At 38.8% G+C, this 21583-nt stretch overlaps 1 protein-coding gene and 1 long non-coding RNA gene across 2 annotated transcripts in view; both read right to left on the bottom strand.

The window, feature by feature from the left end:
• The window catches only part of HS6ST3 (heparan sulfate 6-O-sulfotransferase 3), a 728019-nt gene that overhangs the window by 530709 nt on the left and 175727 nt on the right, over positions 1 to 21583 (bottom strand). The gene's annotated exons all lie outside the window — the stretch shown is intronic.
• The window catches only part of LOC129624688 (uncharacterized), a 40176-nt gene that overhangs the window by 2766 nt on the left and 15827 nt on the right, over positions 1 to 21583 (bottom strand). The window contains exon 2 of the long non-coding RNA XR_008701101.1: positions 9030 to 9127. This is a non-coding gene — a long non-coding RNA (uncharacterized LOC129624688). The remainder of the gene's footprint in view (positions 1 to 9029; positions 9128 to 21583) is intronic.

The raw sequence follows: 21583 nt of genomic DNA, 5'->3' as shown, positions 1-21583 counted from the left end.
GAGAGAGAGAGAGCAACTTGACACCCTCTCTGCTCCTTTCTGTGGATTCTCTGCATTGCAGAGGACAGCCTCTGAGCCAGGCTCTTCAGCCCTTCCCAGCATGGTACTAGGTTAGAGTCATCCAATAGGAGATGCTCACACGAGATGTGGACATCTTTGGTGGCAGCTGCAAGAAGACTCATGGGCAAAGGCTAGTTTCTGAGAACCTCTAAGATCAGCAGTAGCAGTTCCCATTGAGACTGGGAGAATCAGAGACAGTTTCTTTTTGGTTCCTGAAAGTCAACTGCACCCAACCATCTGTTTCCTTTCCAAGGTATGGTAAGCCTCTAGTTCCTTGTGTAAGGCCTTCCTATTTGGATAACTAGGTGGTTTTTGTTGTCCCTACTGCAAATAAGTGATCAGATCAGATCAGATCAGATCAGTCGCTCAGTCATGTCCTACTCTTTGAGACCCCATGAATCGCAGCACGCCAGGGCTCCCTGTCCATCACCAACTCCCAGAGTTCACTCAGACTCACGTCCATCGAGTCAGTGATGCCATCCAGCCATCTCATCCTCTGTCGTCCCCTTCTCCTCTCGCCCCCAATCCCTCCCAGCATCAGAGTCTTTTCCAATGAGTCAACTCTTCACATGAGGTGGTCAAAGTACTGGAGTTTCAGCTTTAGCATCATTCCTTCCAAAGAAATCCCAGGGCTGATCTCCTTCAGAATGGACTGGTTGGATCTCCTTGCAGTCCAAGGGACTCTCAAGAGTCTTCTCCAACACCACAGTTCAAAAGCATCAATTCTTTGGCGCTCAGCCTTCTTCACAGTCCAACTCTCACATCCATACATGACCACAGGAAAAACCATAGCCTTGACTAGACAAACCTTTGTTGGCAAAGTAATGTCTCTGCTTTTGAATATGCTATCTAGGTTGGTCATAACTTTCCTTCCAAGTAGTAAGCATCTTTTATTTTCATGGCTCCAGTCACCATCTGCAGTGATTTTGGAGCCCAGAAAAATAAATGAGTGATAGGGAAAAGCAAACACAGTCCCTGCCTTTACATGCTTACATTCTCATGAAGACAGTCATGCAACAACCAACCACATTCATAATTATGTAATGGTAAGGTGTGCAGGTTGTCAGAGCTCTTGGCTGAATTTTTAGAATTGTGTAAGCCAGTCATGAAACAGGCAATATTAAAAATGAAACCATATAAACTTTCAGTTAATTCTATGAAAAACAAAAGGAATAAATACCTTAAGCTCACCATGTTGTAACTAATTTACTGTTTTCTACACTCTTGAAACTACTTAAATATGTATTTTCACCTTTATGGTGGAAATTCTACATCATGACTTGCTACTGTACACCTTCTCAACTCTACTTGCCATGACATCACAGTGGTAGCTTGATATCATTGAACTGAGAACATTTACATCATTGAAATGAGCAAACACTACAAATCAAAGTATCTCCTATCCAACAGAGCTGGTTGTTAAACATTTACCAAAACACCACAAGTAACTGTGATAAGTACCAGAAATATAAGTACATATTAGCCTAGAACTGGAAGACTCTTCCATAACCAGGGGTTTCAAGGAAATGTCCACAAGGAAGTAATACTTAAGTTGAGCTCTAGCACTGGAATGGATGGAGAAGAGAATTCTAGGGAAAGGAAAAGCATGAGTGAACTCTGAGGAAGGAAAGATTTGGGTCCTGGCAAATGGCTAAAAAGTTGATAGGGAGAGACCTCAAAGAGACAGAGCCTGTTATTTAGCTTCATTCTGTCCAGACTTGCTTTCCTGCCAGTCACCGTGGTCTGCCTTACTGTGCTTTTATGTCTGCATTTCTTTTTCCCTGTTGCCCAGCAGATAATTCTGGTAAAGACAGAGACCACATCTTCATCTTCCCCTTGCCAGGTGTCTACCTCAGTTTCTTCCATCCTCCGAGCATATTTCTAAATGAGTAACCCGATGAATTCTCATAATGTTAAATTCAGCAAACATGAATAGCTAAGTTCCCAGAAATGAAGACAAAATTCATAATTCAACTTTTTAAATTAAACCAAAAATAGGTTTTAGATGAAAAAAGACAATCAAATCTATATAAGTACTAATTATTTATAAGTTAGAAAAATTAAAACTGAATGAATAACTTAAAGATATTCAGTTTAAAGGATGATATGTATATTGGTCTGCTTGGACTGCCATCACAAAATACCATTGACCAGAAATTTACTTCTCACAGTTCAGGAGGCTGGAAAGTCCAAGATCAAGTGCTGGAAGGTAGCTTTCATTTTGAGGCCTCTTGGCTTGTAGGCAGCCACCTTCTCACCATGGGCTCATATAACCTCTTCTTTGTGCACAAGCAGAGAAAGAGAGAGATCTCTGGTATCTCATCCTCTTTTATAAGAAAGCCAGCCCTGTCCACTGGGTCATGGCTTCACCGTCACAATCTCATCTAATCTTAATCACCTTCTTAAAGGCCCTCTTTCCAATAGTCACATGGTGGGTAGGACATCAACATGTGGATATTGGGGGGTGTGGAGGGACATAATATAAGAACATATATCAGATTTTTGGTCCAAGAATAGAAATAAATCATTTCTAAAATTACATCAGTAATCATGGTAGCCATTACTGTATAGGGATATGACATTCTCTCTTACACAAAACTGAAATATACCAACTTGAAATTCATGATTTAGTTTTTACATTATATATACTAATAGTACATATTTTATATTATATATAACACAAAAATTTTGAAGTAATACAACCCTACACACACACACACACACACACACACACACACATACACATACACACTTTAAAAGTCATCCATGAAACATGTCCCTTCAAAGCACCAGCTGAGCAGACTGACCACAAACAGCATTTCTTTCATTCCAACAAGCCAGCGGTACTTTGGCTGGTAAGCAGAAATATCAGAAATAAAAGTACCCTGTGTACCACACTTGGCTTTAAAGCCTGGGAACATTCCTGGATTTATTTTGTGACTATTGTCCTATTCTTTTACTGTTCAGTGATATTATAACTTGTAATTGGTTTTATATCCCATAACAGTATCATGCACTGAATGGTGAGGCTGTTAAACACACCCCTCAAATCAAACACCATGGAGTGAAATTAAATGTGATTAAAAGCTATGAAAAGGGTCAAGGTTTATTTATGCATGTGTTATTTTTATGTTATTTGATATACATAAAAAGTATATTTAAAAGTAAAATTACACTAGAAATGTGGTAGATTTATGAAGTCTGGGAACGCATCCCCTCCATTACAATTTATTACAATAGGAAAATTAGTTTTGAATTATGTGTGTTTCAAACAATGCAATGTCTTTAAGAACCTATTCCTCACATAAAATGTGACTGCCTCATGCATACAACTGAGAAGCATGGATATCTTGTTAACCCAAATACAGAGCAGGGGGAAGTCATTATGCCTCTTTTCATGAAACATTTGTACCTGCCTGTTCAGAAATGTACATCTCTGCAATTATTTAAATAATCTGTAATAGAAAAATTGTGTCTATTTCCTTGAAGTAGCACCAGGAAGGAATTGACAAAATAGGATCAGAAATACTAGACCCAAAGGAAAGTTGTCTTTAACTCTAGCTGAGCTTTTGTTCTAAAGTCATTTGATATGTGAGACACACCTCCTTCCAGATTCACTAATGCGCAATTTTGCCAAGAAGCAAGAGGATAAGTGAGATGATCTGATGTCCTCTGCAGTCTGATAAATGAAGGTAATTCTTGGCAGTTCAAAATGTAGCTATGTTAGATTTTATCTTTTGTTGTGTCTACCCCCTCTGCTCTAATCAACTACCTCAGCCACTCAGAATCACTTGATAAGCCTTCTTGGTCTCTGACTCCCTGCACACAATCCCTTCCTCCCAGCAAGATTTATCAAAGTGCAGCCAAGGGCAACTAGACTGTGATCTTAGGTGAATGGTAAGAAACCAACTCTACCTGGTTACTGTCTCAAAGCCTGATTTTCTCTCTTCTCCCAAACTGTCCCATTCCTTTGAGCTCTTTCATGGCCTAAATACCCAGAATCTGCTGCATCTCCATTCCTTCCTGTAAGTAAGGTCCTCATACAATCACTGCAAAAGTAACCAATCTCCTAGCAGAGTTACACACACACATTCAATTCTTGATGCTTCAGCCTACACAAGTTCTCACCTCAACTGGAACCATCTTGCAAATGTTACAATACAGCATTCACAAAATCAGTCTCATATTCTGAATTTTACAAAACTGTTTATATTAGCATGAAGAAAATTAAAAGATGCAACCTAATAGTTGAGTCCATCATGGTACTAGAGCCAATCCCATGGTATTACACAGTGCAGAGCATTGACGAAGCCCGACAGATTTTTACTAACATAAAGATATTCAGGTAGTCAGAAGGGCAGATTTTCTTCTTTCCTGCTGAGAAAAAAGCAGAAAGGAAAATACTTAAGTAGAAACCAGAGGAGGTTTAGTTAGATTTAAAGATTTAGAAAATGTTATATAGGATTAGATGAAGAAATCTAAGATACCCTGTTGATGGATAAGAAGAGAGATGCCTGTCTATCAGGAATGCTTAGAAAACACAACTCAGGAAGTGAGACTGACAATTCCTTTGAGGCAGGCGCCGTACTTATTTTGTTCACTTCTGATTTATCAGTAATGGAAATGTGTGTGTCAGTTAGACATCTATTGAACAGACATACAATAAATATTTGTTGAATGAATGAAAGCCTAATCAAAATCTGAGGTCAAATATGCTAGTTATACTGTATCCATTTTAGCCAATCCTCGTAACTATTGAAACTGAGAAAGATCTTAGAAATCTCAAGTGATGTGCCTTTAGTCAAACAGGGAGATAGAGCAGACTGGAAACTTGAGTCTCCAGTCCTAAGCTGTGTAAATTAAACAACCAGGAACTCTGTCCAAAGAATAAGAATTAACAACTTGTATTTTCCCTAGAATATCAGATCAATCAACATATGAGTGCCTTTAAAAAAAAAAAAAAAAAAGAGTGCCATGAGTCCCAGTAATTGGCAGTAGATTCAGATCAACCAAACTAAAATACTTAGTCTCAAATATTAGCCGAACATCACTGTGGTATTCTCCAATACATGCTTATTTTGTAAATTTCCATACTATTCTGTGAAGTAGGGATTTTTACCTCCATTTTAGAGATAAAGAAAACGCCACTGAGAAGTTAAGCAAACTGCCTCATGTTCCTCAGTTAGAGACTGGAAGCCAAGTAGTTTGATTCTACTTCAGTTCTCCTTCTACTATATCTTGAGAAACCCCGGAATTCACTGAACGATTAAATGGGATGACCATCTATCCCATCAGCCACGTGAAGACGCTCCTTGAGAATGAAAGAACCATGGCAACAAGCTCAGCTGGCTCTGTCCTGGGCAAAGCTGGAAGAAGATCACCCTGGTCCTTTCCCTGGATCTTTCCTCCAAGAGAGCATGTCTGCAAGTTCCCCATAATCTTAATCATTCCGTCAGAAATCTCTACTTTTGGATCAGTCTATGTGTCTGTAATTCTTAAGATTCCTAGGTAGAATTTTTTACACTGCATACTATATAAAAGTATCTGGAGTGTTTCAAGGAACCCTAAGTGAATTAGAGTCAATAGTGTTATGGTGCGCTAATTAGAATTGTTGAAAGAAAGTCAATTTCTATTCAAAATTTCCAAGCAACAGTAAACTTTTTTTTTTTTCTATTTAGGGTGATATCAATAGTGATTTGCAGGGGGACTGAGAGAGGAATGGGAATAGGTTAGATGTTGAGACCCCAGTTTCCTACCCAGCACCACAATGTCATTCTATATTTATATAGTGGCTTTGGGTTGGGAACTTGAAAAGAGGGGGTTATTAGCTAAGTAACTTCTCAGTGAATAGTAGAAAATGTCAATTCTCACTTATTATTGCTTAATTAGAACTTTTTAAAAGTTATTTTCAAATTTCAGCATTTTGAAATGTCAACTTGTAACGCTTGCAAATATTTTTTTTGAAGCTGTGCAAACTAAGCCTTATAACTTCACCTTTTAGAAATAACCCGTGGAGACACGGGGTGGCTTTGGAGAACTGGAATGCCTCTCATCTCCCCAGAGCTCACTTCACTGTACTCTAAATTAAAGCTGAGAAAAGGGCTTGAACTGGAGTTCCATAGGTGTGAGCTCAGAGTCCATCAGTTTACTTTCTGTTGCCAGCCATCGGGGAGGGTCAAGCTCTACTTTATAGGCAGGGCATCTTTAAAGAGAGACCAGTCATTCATTATTTGTTGGGGCCAGAAACAGAAGTAATCTAATTGGTTGTGGTCCATGCACCATGTGAATTATCCCTCAGGTGTGGACAAGCTAGGACTATTTGAAACACTTCCCTAGGAATCTGAGGGGTTTTGGTAACCAGGGAGAAGCTGGCACTTTGATGTACAGCCTTGGGAGCTCCTTTCTGTTGTGAGTTTTAAAAAATGGCTGTGCATGAACAAAAGGCACCATTTCCTTCCATGATCTTTATTCTGGAGACCTCACCATCTCCTCACCTCCACACCTCTTCCAGTATTTGCAGTCCATGGAGCCATAGTGATATCTGTACGAATGTGGAAGATGATTCCTAATATTTTTTACTAGGAGAAACTGCATTATTTGAGGTTTTAAAAAATTATCATAAACACATACTTTGTGTTCCAGGTATGATGTCCACTCAGCTACATCCCATCTGATCACCTAGATGAAGCCACTAACTTCCCAACATCCAGCTAGAGGTGAGGAGGAGGATGAAGATATATCTTCTACCCTGGCAGGCTCCCAGACCCATGAGGTGACCCACAAAGTGGTTTTCATTCCTCGGGAAACCAGGCTCCATCCTGAGCCCTGACATGTGGCTGTCACCACAGTGAATTCCCTGACCCCTCACTAAATATGAGCTCTTTGTCAAAGAAGCTGTTTTTCCTCTTGGGAATGTCTTCAACAAGGCAATACTGTAAATCATAATGAAATATCTGGGGATTTCCCTGGCAGCTCAGTGGTTAAGACTTCTCCTTCCAATGCACGGGGTATGGGTTCCAATCCTGTTCAGGGAGCTAAGACCCCACATGCCTCAGGGCCAAAAATAACAAATTGTAAAACAGAATTTTTGGTTACATTTTTGTTACATTTTGTTACCTTTTTTTTGTTGCAATATTGTAACGAATTCAATAAACACTTTAAAAATGGTCCACATCAAACAATCTTAAAAAAAAAAAAAAAAGAATGAAATATCCAGACCTGGCCCTGGGTCAGTGGCTGCTGTGTTGTCCAGATCTGTGATTTGTAAGCCAATAGTTGATTCCATGTAGTTAATGTCTGATCTTGGCTCCTGCCATCTATAATCTACATCAAGTCTTTTGTGATGCATTAAATATTAAGAACTAGCCAACAAATGTACAAAAAATAATCCTCATTTTCTGAAAGCTCACAGTTTTTTTTAATAACTTGAGATATATTAATAGTCTTATATCTTAAGGAGAAAGCTAGGAGAAGACAGGTATACCAAAACACATCAACATTTTCTATCAGGATCTAGTATTCTGGTTATATATTAAAGAATTGATTTATTTTCCACTTTTTTTTTATTAATGTGGGAATTTATATCCATTTTGCCTCTCTCTGTGAAAGTTAAGACAACTGTAGAGTGTGGACTGGGGAAACTTCTAGACTAACAATTCTGAACCTGAGGTCCTTGAACTCTCAAGGGGTCCAGGGATGGAAACCAGGAAGTACACTCGTTTGGATAGGGGAAAAACATCTTTTTCTCTACCTCCAGTGAAAATTTAACATTTATTTCAATTATGAATATAGACAACACATCATCACAGTATTAGTCAATCCTGTGGCTGAGTCACCTGTAGAATCTGCATATATTTTCATAACACATTAGGTTGTAACATCTGTCTCACAATACCAATTATATTCATCATTATTTCAAATTCATGGTACTTAAAAGACATCTACCCCATAACATATTTTTATTTTCTATAATTTTTTAAGATTTTTTTTAGCTTAGCTTTTTTTTAGAATTTAATAATTTATAAAAATAATTTTTAAATTTACATTTTGTTAAGGTATAATTGGCATATAACTTGTTAGTTTTGGGTGTACAATATAATGATTTGATATGTTTATATAGATAAAAGTTATATCTAGTTAACATCCATCACTACACCTAATCACAAATTATTTCCATGTGATGAGAACTTTAAGATCTACTCTCTTAGCAACTTTCAAATATTCACTTCAGTATTATTAAATTTAGTTGCTCATTTTGTACAATTTTAAAAATAATTTTTCAATACATAAGGATTTCTTTTGTTATCCTCTGTAGTTTATTTTATGTATTTGAAAACATTATTCTGAGAAGTCACTGCAGGCTTCTATAGACCAATACAGAGACCTGAGGTGTAGAACAGGTTAAGAATACTGGTAGACATTCATATTTAATAATATTAATAAATGCAGGGAGCTAATACACAAAAAAGTTTCTATGCTCAAACGTTTAAATAAACAATAATACCATGGGACCTATTTTGAGTTAATTGCAGATTTCAATTCTCACTAGTTCTACTGATTTTCAGAGGTATTCTCTCTTGAAAGTTGAAGAAAAAGAGACCCTCCCAACTCTCTGGTCTATGCATGGTACAATAGTGGGTGGGCTAGAGAAGGTTACATTTCTGCTCTGATCAGAGAAGGTGATGGCACCCCACTCCAGTACTCTTGCCTGGAAAATTCCATGTACGGAGGAGCCTGGTGGGCTGCAGTCCATGGGGTCAGGAAGAGTCGGAGACGACTGAGCGACTTCACTTTCACTTTTCACTTCCATGCATTGGAGAAGGAAATGGCAACCCACTCCAGTGTTCTTGCCTGGAGAATCCCAGGGACGGGGGAGCCTGGTGGGCTGCTGTCTCTGGGGTCACACAGAGTCGGACACGACTGAAGTGACTTAGCAAAACCCACGATGGGTAAAGGAACACATAACTGACCATCCTGCTGGCCAGTCTGCAGACACTGCTTGCCGAGAATCTTTTCTTATATTCTTTGTTGCCTGATTTTTCATTCCGCACTGGGACGACCCAGAGGGCTGGTACGGGGAGGGAGGAGGGAGGAGGGTTCAGGATGGGGAACACATGTATACCTGTGGCGGATTCATTTTGATATTTGGCAAAACTAATACAATTATGTAAAGTTTAAAAATAAAATAAAATTTTAAAAAAATTACTTACTGTGTAAGGAACAATTATAATCAAGGTTTGGTCATAATTTCCTTGATTTTTCCCAAACAAATCACCTGTTACCCTCAGTCACAGAAGCCACAGAGGCAGAAATATGTAACTAGAATCCTCATGGGTTTCAGACTTCACCAGACATTTAAATGTAGAAGGAAATGTCAACCCATTCCAGTATTCTTGACTGAAGAACCCTATGGACAGAGAAGCCTGCTGGGTTACAGTCCATGGGGTTGCACAGAGTCGGACACAATTGAAATGACTTAGCAGTAGCAGTAGACACTTAAAAGCCTCTGTCTGACTGTTAAGTCCAAAATTCCAGATTAAGACAAAAAGTCCGTCTGCCCCCAAGAATTAAAACAAAACAAAACAAAAGACATTTGCCTTCTGTTCATCCTATTTTTATTTCTATTCTTCAGCAACTAAAAACTTACCTTTTTCTCCCTACCTTCACTCAGTAGAGTCAAACAGGTAAACGGCCCTAATGTCCTGGGAACGCAGGTACCTAGTGGTGATGCTGACATCTTACTTCTAAAACATGCTTGGATTACAGCTGTGCTTCGCTGTTCTGATGACCTGCACTCACCCCAAATAAACACCATAAGGGATAAATCTCCTCACTGTCATGGTTAAGTACACTTACTTTTTAAGATGATTCTAGGACTTCCAATAAAGCTTCATAAATGCAGTTGATCCATCTCTCAATTTCTTCTATGAGAAATTTGGTTCAGGTGTCCTGTGTACTTGGTGTGAATTTCTAACACGTTCACCAGCCCTGGCTGAAGTGCATGAGTCTAGTACCAAAAAAACCCCTCTTTATTTCAACATTGAAAAACTCCAAGGACATGTTTTCCCTATAGATCCACAGCCTATACATATTTCTATCTGCACACCACTTACTGAGCTTCGAAGAACAACATTTCTAAAGACCTCAGAATTGAACTATTTCATTCTCCTGGTTTCACAGACAAGAAAGGTAGTCCTTAACAGCTTGAGCAACTCGTGCAAAACCATTCAGCTGCCAGAGCTCAGGAAAACACCCTTCTGTGCTTTTTCCACTTCCCCATGCCATCTCCTTGCCCTCAACTTAGAACCACTGTGTCTTCTTTTATTTGTGCACATTTCATACAGAAAAGCTATTATCAAGGGTATTTACTAACATTTTAAAAACAGTAGCATATACCCAATTTTCTTTTTTCATTCACAGGCCCTCTCACCTTTTTTCTTCAACTGGGACTCTCCTATATGCTATTTTAGCCCCAGTTTGAAGCCTACCATTACTTACAAATATATACCTAAAATGCACTACTTTAAAGTGTTTATATTAGCTTTCCAACTACTAAACAAAGAATCGATTTCTGCTATATTTTATTAAAACTTATTGGTATTTACTAACAAATTTCTGTGAAACTGAGTATAAAATTTTTAGGATACACAACTCAAAGACATTTTGAAAGTAATGAATTTGTTAAATGAAATAAACTGCAAGGCCATCATAATATGCCCAAATATATGAATTTCTGTTCTTACAATTAAATCCCATTTGGCTTTTACTGTAAAGCCCAGGATGTCACCCATTGTAAATGGGATTAAAATAAGAGGCAAACAGACTAAAGTCTTAGAAAATTCACTCAATGAAAAGAAAATATTTAAAAAGTCATTCAAGCTGAGATCCTAGCAAAGTAGCAATCAAGTGATTTAAGTAAGAACATCAAAGAATATTCACACACAGTAGTAGTAAAGGATCTGCTTTGGTTTGTCCACGTGCCCAGTGCCAGGGGCCCAGGTTCGCTCTCTGGTCGGGAAACTAGATCCCTCATGCTGCAACTAAGACCTGGCACAACTAAATAAATAAATAAAATATTAAAAAAAAAAATAAAAGGCTCAGATTCTTGACTCTTTTTGTGTATGTAGAGGGCTCAGATGGAGGCAATATAATATAGCCATCACCAAGTGAAGGCACCACATAGACGATAATATTATGGAAAATATCGCTACATATCCAAATCATGGTTTAATACAGCCATCAGCTTAAACTTTATACTGTCATATAAATGTTATTGGAACTAATAAACAGGAAACAAAAATTTAGCTCCCCTCTCTATGACTACTCTCTGACAGAGAGGCTAGTCATTGATTATTACTCCCAATTAAACAACTGCAGGTAGAAAAAGGAGATGGATGGAAAAATCCAAAAATTAAATGATCAAAGTTGAGAGTAGCGTGGACCACGCTACTCTATAAAAACATGAGCTAGAAAGAACCAAAGGAAAATTAAAAGGAAAGTAGCCCTAAACAACACAAGTGACTCATGCAAAAATCATTCAGCTCCTAGAACTGAGGAAAACACTCTTCTGTGCTTTTTCCACCTCATCATGCCATCTCCTTGCCCTCAACTTAAAACCACTGTGTTTTCTCCTATTCATACACATTTAATACATAAAATGTTACAGTGGTTGTTTTCAGGCACTAAAACACTATCTTCATAATTAAATTAGAAAGTCTTCAATATAAAATATTTTCCATCATTCTTAAAGTATAGAAGAATCCCTTTGTACAGTTCAAACCACAACTGGATTTCTCTAGACTTTACACCCAATCAGTCCCAACGTTCTCTTATTCGTCTATCCTAAGATCTTTAGAATCCTACCTCAATCCTCTTCCCAAAGCCACTGCGGCTCCAGAGAGTATAGAGTGCCCTCCCCCTTGTATATCTACTTGGTGGACTTAGCTCAAATATCTCACCTTCTGTTAAACAGATTCCCCGTTTTAGCAGAGTGCTTCCTCATTCATGTACCCACAGTGTTTTGTACAGACTCTACAATGCACTCATGACCATGTAGATTCTCTCTTTCCAGTCTAGAAGCCCCTGTGGGTAGGAGACCACATCACGTCCATCCCTGTTTCCCAAGTTCTTAGCACAGTAACTAACATAGAATGGTTATTCAATTAATGGTTGATAAATTAATGGATTTAGTTAGACCATCATTCATTCAACACTGAATAAATATATATTTAAGACCTGCTGTATGTCAGACACTGTGTGGGATGTTGGGAGATGTACTTTAAAAAGGCATGATCTCCGTGACAAAGATAGTCCAGTGAATCGTAGGGAAAAGGAAAATGCCTACACCAAGTGCCACTAAGAACAGCTGCTTTGACATAAATGATTTCATTTAATCCTTACTCTGAGTATATGAAAAAAGTGAAAGTGAAAGTCGCTGTGTGAATCCGACTCTTTGCAAGTCCATGGACTGTGAATTTTCTAGGTTAAAATACTGGAGTGGGTAGCCTTTCCCTTCCTCAGGGGATCTTTCCAACCCCAGAATAGAACCAGGGTCTCCTGCATTGCAGGCATATTCTTTACCACCTGAGACTATATGAGGAGGTATCAGTTCCATTTCAGAGACAGGCTCTGAGAGCTTAACAAGGCTCATATAATCAATCCCAGAGTCTGAATACAGTTCTACCTCATTCCAATGCCCACATCTCTTTTCTTCTGTGTCTTTTTATTTTTCTAACATTTAAACTTCTTGGGTTCTTTGTTGTTGACTTTTTTAAATTTGATATGATAACCAGAAATTTGATAATAACATGACCTTGTTCATCCCACCCTGAAGCAATGAGACCACTCTCTCCAGGATTTAGGAGCTGTTGCTGCCAGATTCTGTGCTGTCCTTTCAATTCTATGAATGTTTCCATTTTCCTGCTTCAGTCAGAGAACTCAACAATAGACATACTGGAGCTCAGCAGGTAAAGAATCTGCTTGCAAGGCAGGAGACACAGGAGATGCAGATTCAATCCCTGAATCATGAAGATCCCCTGGAGGAGGGCATGGCAACCCACTCCAGTATTCTCGCCTGTAGAATCCCATGGACAGAGGAGGCTGGCACATCCATGGGGTCATAAAGAGGAGGACACGACTGAAGTATCTGAGCACACACAAACACGCGCACGCGCACACACACACACACACACACCCACAATAGTCTCATCCAGACTTCAATAAAGAACTATCATTCAAAACCTCTGGGTCCTGAGGTTAGACCACTGTATTTAAATGATATAGTAGACTGCCAAAAACAAAGTTTACTATATTATAACCGATTAAAATATTGATGATAGCAATGACAATACTAAAAATAACAGAAATGATTGCAGCAGCATCCCTGAAAAACTCAATAGTGCTCAAAGAATAAAGCAAAGAAAAATTACGTTTGTCTCTTGCATTCTTTATACCTGATAAAATACTGGATCTTGCAAGAGAGAGATTTCTTCTTTAAATCTCCTAAGGAATGTATTTCCTACTGTTCTTCTCTCTATCGCCCCAGTGCTATCTACCGGTCTCCCTTCTTTTGTTCTTTCCTTTACTCTTACATGTATGCCTGTGAGCATTTCAAGCTTAATATCACTAGCACCAGATAATATGTAGAAGTTTTACTTACATTTTTGCTTACAAATATTTACATAGTTCTTGCTCAGTATCACACTGTTGCAAACATTTTACCTGTATTAATTAATTTAACCCTTGCAACATAGCTATGAGGTAGGTACTATGATTATCTCCATATCATTAATGAATAAACTGAAGGGGAAAAATTAAGTCACTTGCCCAGGGACACAAAACTGATGTGGGCAGAGCAAGGATTCCAACCCAGGCCATCTGGCAGCTACAGTCTTGGCTCTAAACACCAAGCTGGTCTATCTCTCAGATAAATATGCTAATCCATGTAGCAATCCTGGAAAGGAATATTAATATGGATCACTGGGAAACTGTAAATAGTATCTGAATAATCTTTGGCTTTGAATCAGAGAGCTTTATATTCCAGGGGCTACTGTAAGACTAATAGACATCTCTAGTGGATACAGAAGATGTAGATGGGGAAGGCTCTTCAGAAACCAGGGAGATTAGATTAGGAGAGGGGAATCCTCTGGTCTCTTGATGAATCTACTAATCTCAAGGTCCTAGTACCATTGTTCAGTTAAGGACGGCCAAGTGATGCCAAGCATTCACCTCCAGTAAGATCACCAACACTTGAGAGAAAGACCGTCCTCAGGAAGATGTCCACTCATGCTTAGAATGTAGTTATGACATTAATTCAACAGAAACAGGAAGTGTTTTTGAGAACCACTCCACCTTAAACCAGATCCCAAATGATCAACATCAGCCACGAATAGAGTGACCATCTATCTGTTCTTCTGGGACAATTCCAGATTCTCCCAACTGTGATTTGGGAGCAAACATTCATAGTGCATTCTTTCTCTCTGAAAAGCATAATGGTTAGAGTGTTAAAACATGTTGCAACCCTCACCAAGCATAACCAAGGGTTGGATGTAACTCAACACATCCAGACCAGAATTATCTCTGCTGTTGAACATATACAGTGTACATAAAAATCCCTAAACTTAAACTGTATCTGTCTCATGACTCATCTAAAATTCCATTCAACTGCTAAATTACTTGTACATATCCTGACCAGGGAAAATAATAATAAAAAGTACTTCTTAACAACCTGTACAAAGACCCATAAAGGGAGGAACGTCATGGCCCCTGCTCTCCAGGTGTGTGCCAGCCTCTGGTTGAGAAGTGGCTGAAGTGCCATCGCTGGCTCAGCCCACACTGTCTAAACCGTGTAAGCACACCACTCAATCCTCAAAGCAGCTCTGTGAGATAACAATCAGCACTCTCTTTTTAGAAAAAGAGAAAAACTGAGGCTCAGAGGTCACTGTTGAACTGATAAAGTAAATTAATAATTTGGACACAGCTGAAATAACATGGAATTTCTAGGTTCCATTACTACTGCACTTTTGAGATGATAGAATGTTTTAATATACACATGGCAAAGTCTTTGAGATCCATACCACCCTCTCCTTTCATTTATTATACAGGGAAACTCCATTCCCTCTCTACCACCTATTCCACATAGAGATCACCTGGTGAAACACCAGGCTACAATATGGCCTGATGGCAACAATATTGTGTGTACAGGAGCATTTCTGTGTTTGTATACTTAGTTGCTTTCTTCTTTTCTGTTTTTATCCAGAAGAATAGAAGACAGAAAAATGAAAATGCTGATTGTGGCACCAATACAATTTATATAATGTGTCTTGTCATTAAGCAAGCCAAAAGCAAGACATCAAAAGCTCATGACACATAAGCTGGTCAATTATGAGCTTATTTGTGAAGGAAATAGCATTATTCCATGACATCCAAGACATGATGGAAATTAGGTCAAACACTGTGTCTACAATTTGAGGTGTGAGGTAAAGAAAATGGTGATATTCATAAATTTGTGGATTACAGATCAATATCAGGAAAGCATTTAAGTGATTCAGAAATTGTTAGAGCTGTTGATATGGATACAGTTTTCTACAAATTTCTTATAAAGGGAAGAAAAAGACTAGTTTTAACCTTCTCTGAGCAAATTTTGTATAAAAGTTGGTAAGTCCACAGTCAAGGCACCATCATAATTGCCTGCTGAATCCCTCAACAAATTACAACCAAAAAACCTGCCCCACTGTTAAAATACATTTCCTCTCTCTTCTAAGGTCATGCCAAGTAAATTGAGAGACCCAAAGCCTCAGGTAGAAAAGTATATCTTAAATACATGCACATACATGTAGTCAATATTAAAATAATTTTTGTATGTTAGACACATATACATTGTAAAATTTAAAAAGAAAACCCATATACCATACATGATGCCACAGTTAGGATTTTACAACATTTTCACTTCTGTGGGATTACTCTCCACAACTCCCTACTCTTAACTTGCCAGTCTGTGTTACTCAACTTTTTAACATGACTTCCATTCATGTTTTCAACAAGACTTTCTGTAATAAGATAAAATGAAGTGAAAATTGTTTGCTTTCTCAGCAATCCTGTGGTAGAGGAGGTCCCGCTGCCCTAATTTTGACCATAGCTCCCTGTGGGTAGAGATTCACTTATCTCTCAGCCTGTTCCAGTGCCTCACCTGTTCTAGCTGGGTGGCAACTTATTAATTGCCTCCTGAATAAATTTTTTAAATAGTCTAAAAAGTTAAGGATCTTTACAAAAGCAAGAATCATAGGATGTCTTTTCTAACCTAACTTTCACCATTTACTCTCACTCTTCCTGCAGTTGGTTTTTAAACTGCTGAGATCCACTTACAATTCTTGCTGAAAGTTGGCTTTCTTATTCACTCTACGGAGAAAGCTACAAGGTCAGGATTTAACCTAGTCAGCTTTTTTCTTTGGGTCTTCAGAACACACAGCCTTCGCTTTTCTAGAACAACTTGAAGTCCCTTCTTCTAAAAGCAATTTTTCTTTCCCTTTGAGGCAAAAAGAGCCTCCTTTCTTTGGTTCCTCCAAGCTAAACAGTTTCTGAGCTTCTCTCTGGAGTCTGTCCATCCCTTTGAGGCTTTCCACTTCTTATACCTTAGAGGCCCCAGATGACATCACTTTCTTAGACAGACCCCAGCTTTGTTCTTCCGGCAGAAACTGTGAAGATTAACTACAAATTTCAAAGGGCCAGGCTTTCTGGAAATCATAAGGTAGACCCATAGGACTAATCAGGAGAGCTGTCCATGGTGTACTTAAAAGGAACAAGTACACCACAGACTAATATGCCCTTTTGTAGGAAAAATATATTTATAGTAACTTATATACATCCAGAAAATGGGAGGATACATTCCGAATGATGGAATTATGGGCAAGACTTGCCCTCTTCACTTTCTAAAAGTAAACAATGATTGAAATTTTAATAATAAACACACTTTTGCATTTAAAACAAAAAGAAGGATGATTAGGCTTTTCCAGTATGTGATGTTTTCTTTATGAAGGCCCTGCCCTAGAGACCAGGTTTCCCAGGTGGCTCAGTGGTAAAAAAAAAAAAAAAATCCACCTGCCAATGCAGGAGACACAAGAGATGCAAAGAGTTAGACATGGCTGAGCGCACACACATGGCCCTAGAGACCAGAGCTACAGGGATAAATTAAATGCGGGCCTCGCTATTACTTTGTAAGTTTTCCAGCCTTTCCCTCTCCTCTCTCCTCCTCTTCCTTTTCTGCCATTCCCTCCTAACTTCAAATCCCTGGTCATTGTATTAGGTTGGTGCAAATGTAACTGTGGTTTAGGAGTCAATTTTAAATCATTATAACCAGGCTCAAATACGTGTTTATTAATCAAAATAGAAACCATTACAATCAACACATTTTTGCCAACGAGAAATAAGCTTATTTATTCCTGTAGCATAAAAATCCATGCTTCGGGATTTGACCAACTCTTGAAAAGCGTTTTCTGCCTCCTGCTGGCTGTGGAAGTGTTTTCCCTGCAAAACATTGTTGAGATGCTTGAAGAAGTGGTAATCAGTTGGCCTGAGGTCAGGTGAATATGATGGATGAGACAAAACTTTGTAGCCCAATTCATTCAACTTTTGAAGCCTTGGTTATGGTGACATGCCATCAGGAGTAGTTGTGCAAAAGAATTAAGCCCTTTCTGTTGACCAGTACCGGCTGCAGGAGTTGCAATTTTCAGTATATCTCATTGATTTGCTGAGCATATTCCTCAGATGTAGAGGTTTTGCTGGGATTTAGAAACCTGCCTGGAAAATCCCATGGACGGAGGAGCCTGGTAGGCTGCAGCCCATGGGTTGCTAGGAGTCGGACACGACTGAGCGACTTCACTTTCACTTTTCACTTTCATGCACTGGAGAAGGAAATGGCAACCCACTCCAGTATTCTTGTCTGGAGAATCCCAGGGACAGAGGAGCCTGGTGGGCTGCCGTCTATGGGGTTGCACAGAGTCGGACACGACTGAAGCGACTTAGCAGCAGCAGCAGCAGCAGTGGATCAGATGGGCATCAGACCACCAAATAGTGACCACGACCTTTGTTTGATGCAAGTTTAGCTTTGGGAAGTGCTTTGGAGCTTCTTCCTGGTCCAACCACAGAGCTGGTCGTTGCTGGTTGTCATATGAAATCCACTTTTTATCGCATGTCACAATTCAATTGAGAAATGGTTCCTTGTTGTTGTGTAGAATAAGAGAGAACAGCACTTCAAAACAACAATTCTTTGATTTTCCATCAGCTCATGTGGCAACAATTTATCAAGCTTTTTAACCTTTCCAATTTGTTTCAAATGCTGAACAACCATGGAATGGTTGACGCTGAGTCCTTCGCAACTTCTCATGTAGTTGTAAGAGGATCAGCTTCAATGATCCTCTCAGATGTTCATTGTCAACTTTCGATGGCCAGCCACCATGCTCCTCATCTTCAAGGCTCTCATCTCCTTTGAAAACTTTTTGAACCACCACTTGCACTGTACACTTGTTAACAGTTCCTGAGCTAAATGCATTGCTGATGTTGCGAGTTGTCTCTGCTGCTTTATGATCCATTTTGAACTCGAATAGGAAAATCACTCAAATTTGCTTTTTGTCTAACATCATTTCCCTGAGTCTAAAATAAATATAAAATACACAGCAAGTAATAAGTCATTAGCAAAAATAAATAAATAAATAAAGTGAGAAATGCACATTTAAATGATGTATAACATAACCACATTTATGTATGTATTCCAATATCAAACAGCAAAGTTCAACAATGCAAAACCAACATGACTTTTGCACCAACCTGAGATATTTAGGGGGACTCAGTTACCTTTTCTCACCTTGTCATCTGTCATCCTTTTCTCTCAGGGTCTCAATTTGCAGCATCAACTGGCTTTACAGGGCATTTTTATAGACAAAATCCACTGCCTCCCAAATGGAATTTCTGGGGTCTGCTGTTAAGATCATATATTTCCTCCCTGCTATGTTATATTTGAAATGGCATTGGGACACAAGTGTACAAAAGCTGCTAGTTGAAAATGGGAGGCAGCGGGATGAGATAGAGAACAGAGTTTAAGATGAAGAGATCAGCAGAGCAATGAGATCAAAAGTTGTCTTCAGGGCAGAAAGAAGAGAGAAGACGCAAGGGTGCTGACCCTTTAGAACACAGGTGGAAGGAATGCAGCCAGAAATCAAGAAAATTTTCAAGAAATACACAAAAGGTTATAAATGGAATTTAGAAAGATGGTAACAATAACCCTGTGTACGAGACAGCAAAAGAGACACTGATGTATAGAACAGTCTTATGGACTCTGTGGGAGAGGGAGAGGGTGGGAAGATTTGGGAGAATGGCATTGAAACATGTAAAATATCATGTATGAAACGAGTTGCCAGTCCAGGTTCGATGCACGATACTGGATGCTTGGGGCTAGTGCACTGGGACGACCCAGAGGGATAGTATGGGGAGGGAGGAGGGAGGAGGGTTCAGGGTGGGGCACATATGTATACCTGTGGCGGATTCATTTTGGTATTTGGCAAAACTAATACAATTATGTAAAGTTTAAAAATAAAATAAAATTAAAAAAAAAAAAAGAATAGGTAGCTACATCAATTAAACTGGATGACAAATGTTAGGATGAGTCTTGCCAAAGATTTCAAGATAACTACTACTATAGCCTGCTATAGAAAATATACATGTGTGTGTGCTTGGAACAGAAATATAGGCAGCCTTCACCTGAATCAATTCTTTTCTGAAAATATGTTACACAGCAATTTTTGGCGGGATGCAAGCCTATCACACTGTTATTTTAATTGGGAAAATTAACATGTTCCCACCTCATCCAAACACCCATCCAGTTTCCCCAAATATCAATAAAACACCTGCAAACATGCATATAGCAATCCAAGTCCACCTAAGATTTCTGAATGATATAAATTAGATCATTTCAAACACCAATTACCCAATTCTTTAACACATAATGAAGTGTTTGGAGGACATGTCTGCATGCAGTACATAAGGAATCCCTTCTTATACTAACAAATGGGAATTATGTTTCACTTTTACATGTGCAAGGAATACATACTGTAATGTAAGTAGACATGACATAATATGTTAGAAATACTAAAGATCCTATCTACATTAGACCCTGGTTGGAAATGCTCCCAGGTGCTGGCAGAAAGGAACTCAGATTCAGGAAGGGGCCAATACTCCGGCAAAAGGGTGAGGAAGATCCTTAGAGAAAAATGCAAAAGAATTTTTTGGCTATGCTGGGTCTTGGTTGCAGCCTTTGGGATGTTTAGTTGCAGCATACCGGATGTAGTTTTCTGATCAGGGATCGAACCCGGTCTATGTCCATTAGGAGCATGGACTCTTAACCACTGGACCACCAGGGAAGTCCTGCCGACACCTTTCAACAACCTGCGCAAAGACTACAGCCCCCTCACTCTACATCCTCTGGCCTGATCTCAACAACAACAAATGGTTTTCCTTTTACACGTAAGGCACATTGATTACGGTGAGATGTTGATTCAGACGGTGAGTTTAGGGGAAAAAAGGACTACAAATCCTTATGGCAAATATTTGAATAATGGAAGCTTACATACACCTGTGTACTTCAAAGGGAAAACAAGACTCTAGAGAATTAGATAACCTTAACTATTCTCGTGTTATATCAATTCTGAATTAAATCCACATTTTAGGCTTTTCTCTCTAAGGGATTAATGTTACAGAGTTGACATAAAGTGAGAACACAGCTGGAAGGTATGTTGGAAACACAACTAACCCTATTATTATACCTAAAGAGATTACATAAAATTAAAAGCTTCCTCAAATTCACTAAATATACTGAAATATTAAGCCGTAGTATGTAGTTTAGATTCCCAAATTCAATAAAATTATATACCATAGATTCTCAGCTTCAATCATATTAAAATATGCTCTGTTACAGATGAATTGATAAAAGAAATGTGATGCACACATGTGTGCACACACACACATACACTGGAACATTATTCAGCCATAAGAAAGAAGGAAATCCTGGTATTTGCAACAACATGGATGGACCTTGAGGGCATTATGCTAAGTGAAGTAAGTCAAACAGAGAAAGGTAAATACTATATGATCTCACCACTTACAGGTAGAATCTAGAAAAAGCTGAATTTTTAGAAAGAGAGAGTAGAATGGTGGTTGTCAAGGGCTTGCGGGTGGGGGAAACAGGAGAGATGTTGATCAAAGGGTACAGACTTCCAGGTATAAGTTGAATAAGTCCTAGGATGTAATATACAGCATGGTAACTATGTTTAACAGTACTGTATTGTATACTTGAAAGCTACTAAGAGAGCAGATCTTAAATGTTTTCACCACCAAAAAAAAGATAATTATGTGAGGTGAGAGCTTCTCTGGTGGCTCAGTGGTAAAGAATTCGCCTGCAATGCAGGAGACACAGGTTAGATCCTTGTGTCGGGACAATCCCCTGGAGGAGGGCATGGTAATCCACTTCAGTATTCTT

Source organism: Bubalus kerabau, chromosome 12 (genome assembly GCF_029407905.1).
Source record: "Bubalus kerabau isolate K-KA32 ecotype Philippines breed swamp buffalo chromosome 12, PCC_UOA_SB_1v2, whole genome shotgun sequence".
Lineage (NCBI taxonomy): Eukaryota > Metazoa > Chordata > Mammalia > Artiodactyla > Bovidae > Bubalus > Bubalus kerabau.
This window is presented reverse-complemented; position numbering and strand designations above follow the sequence as displayed.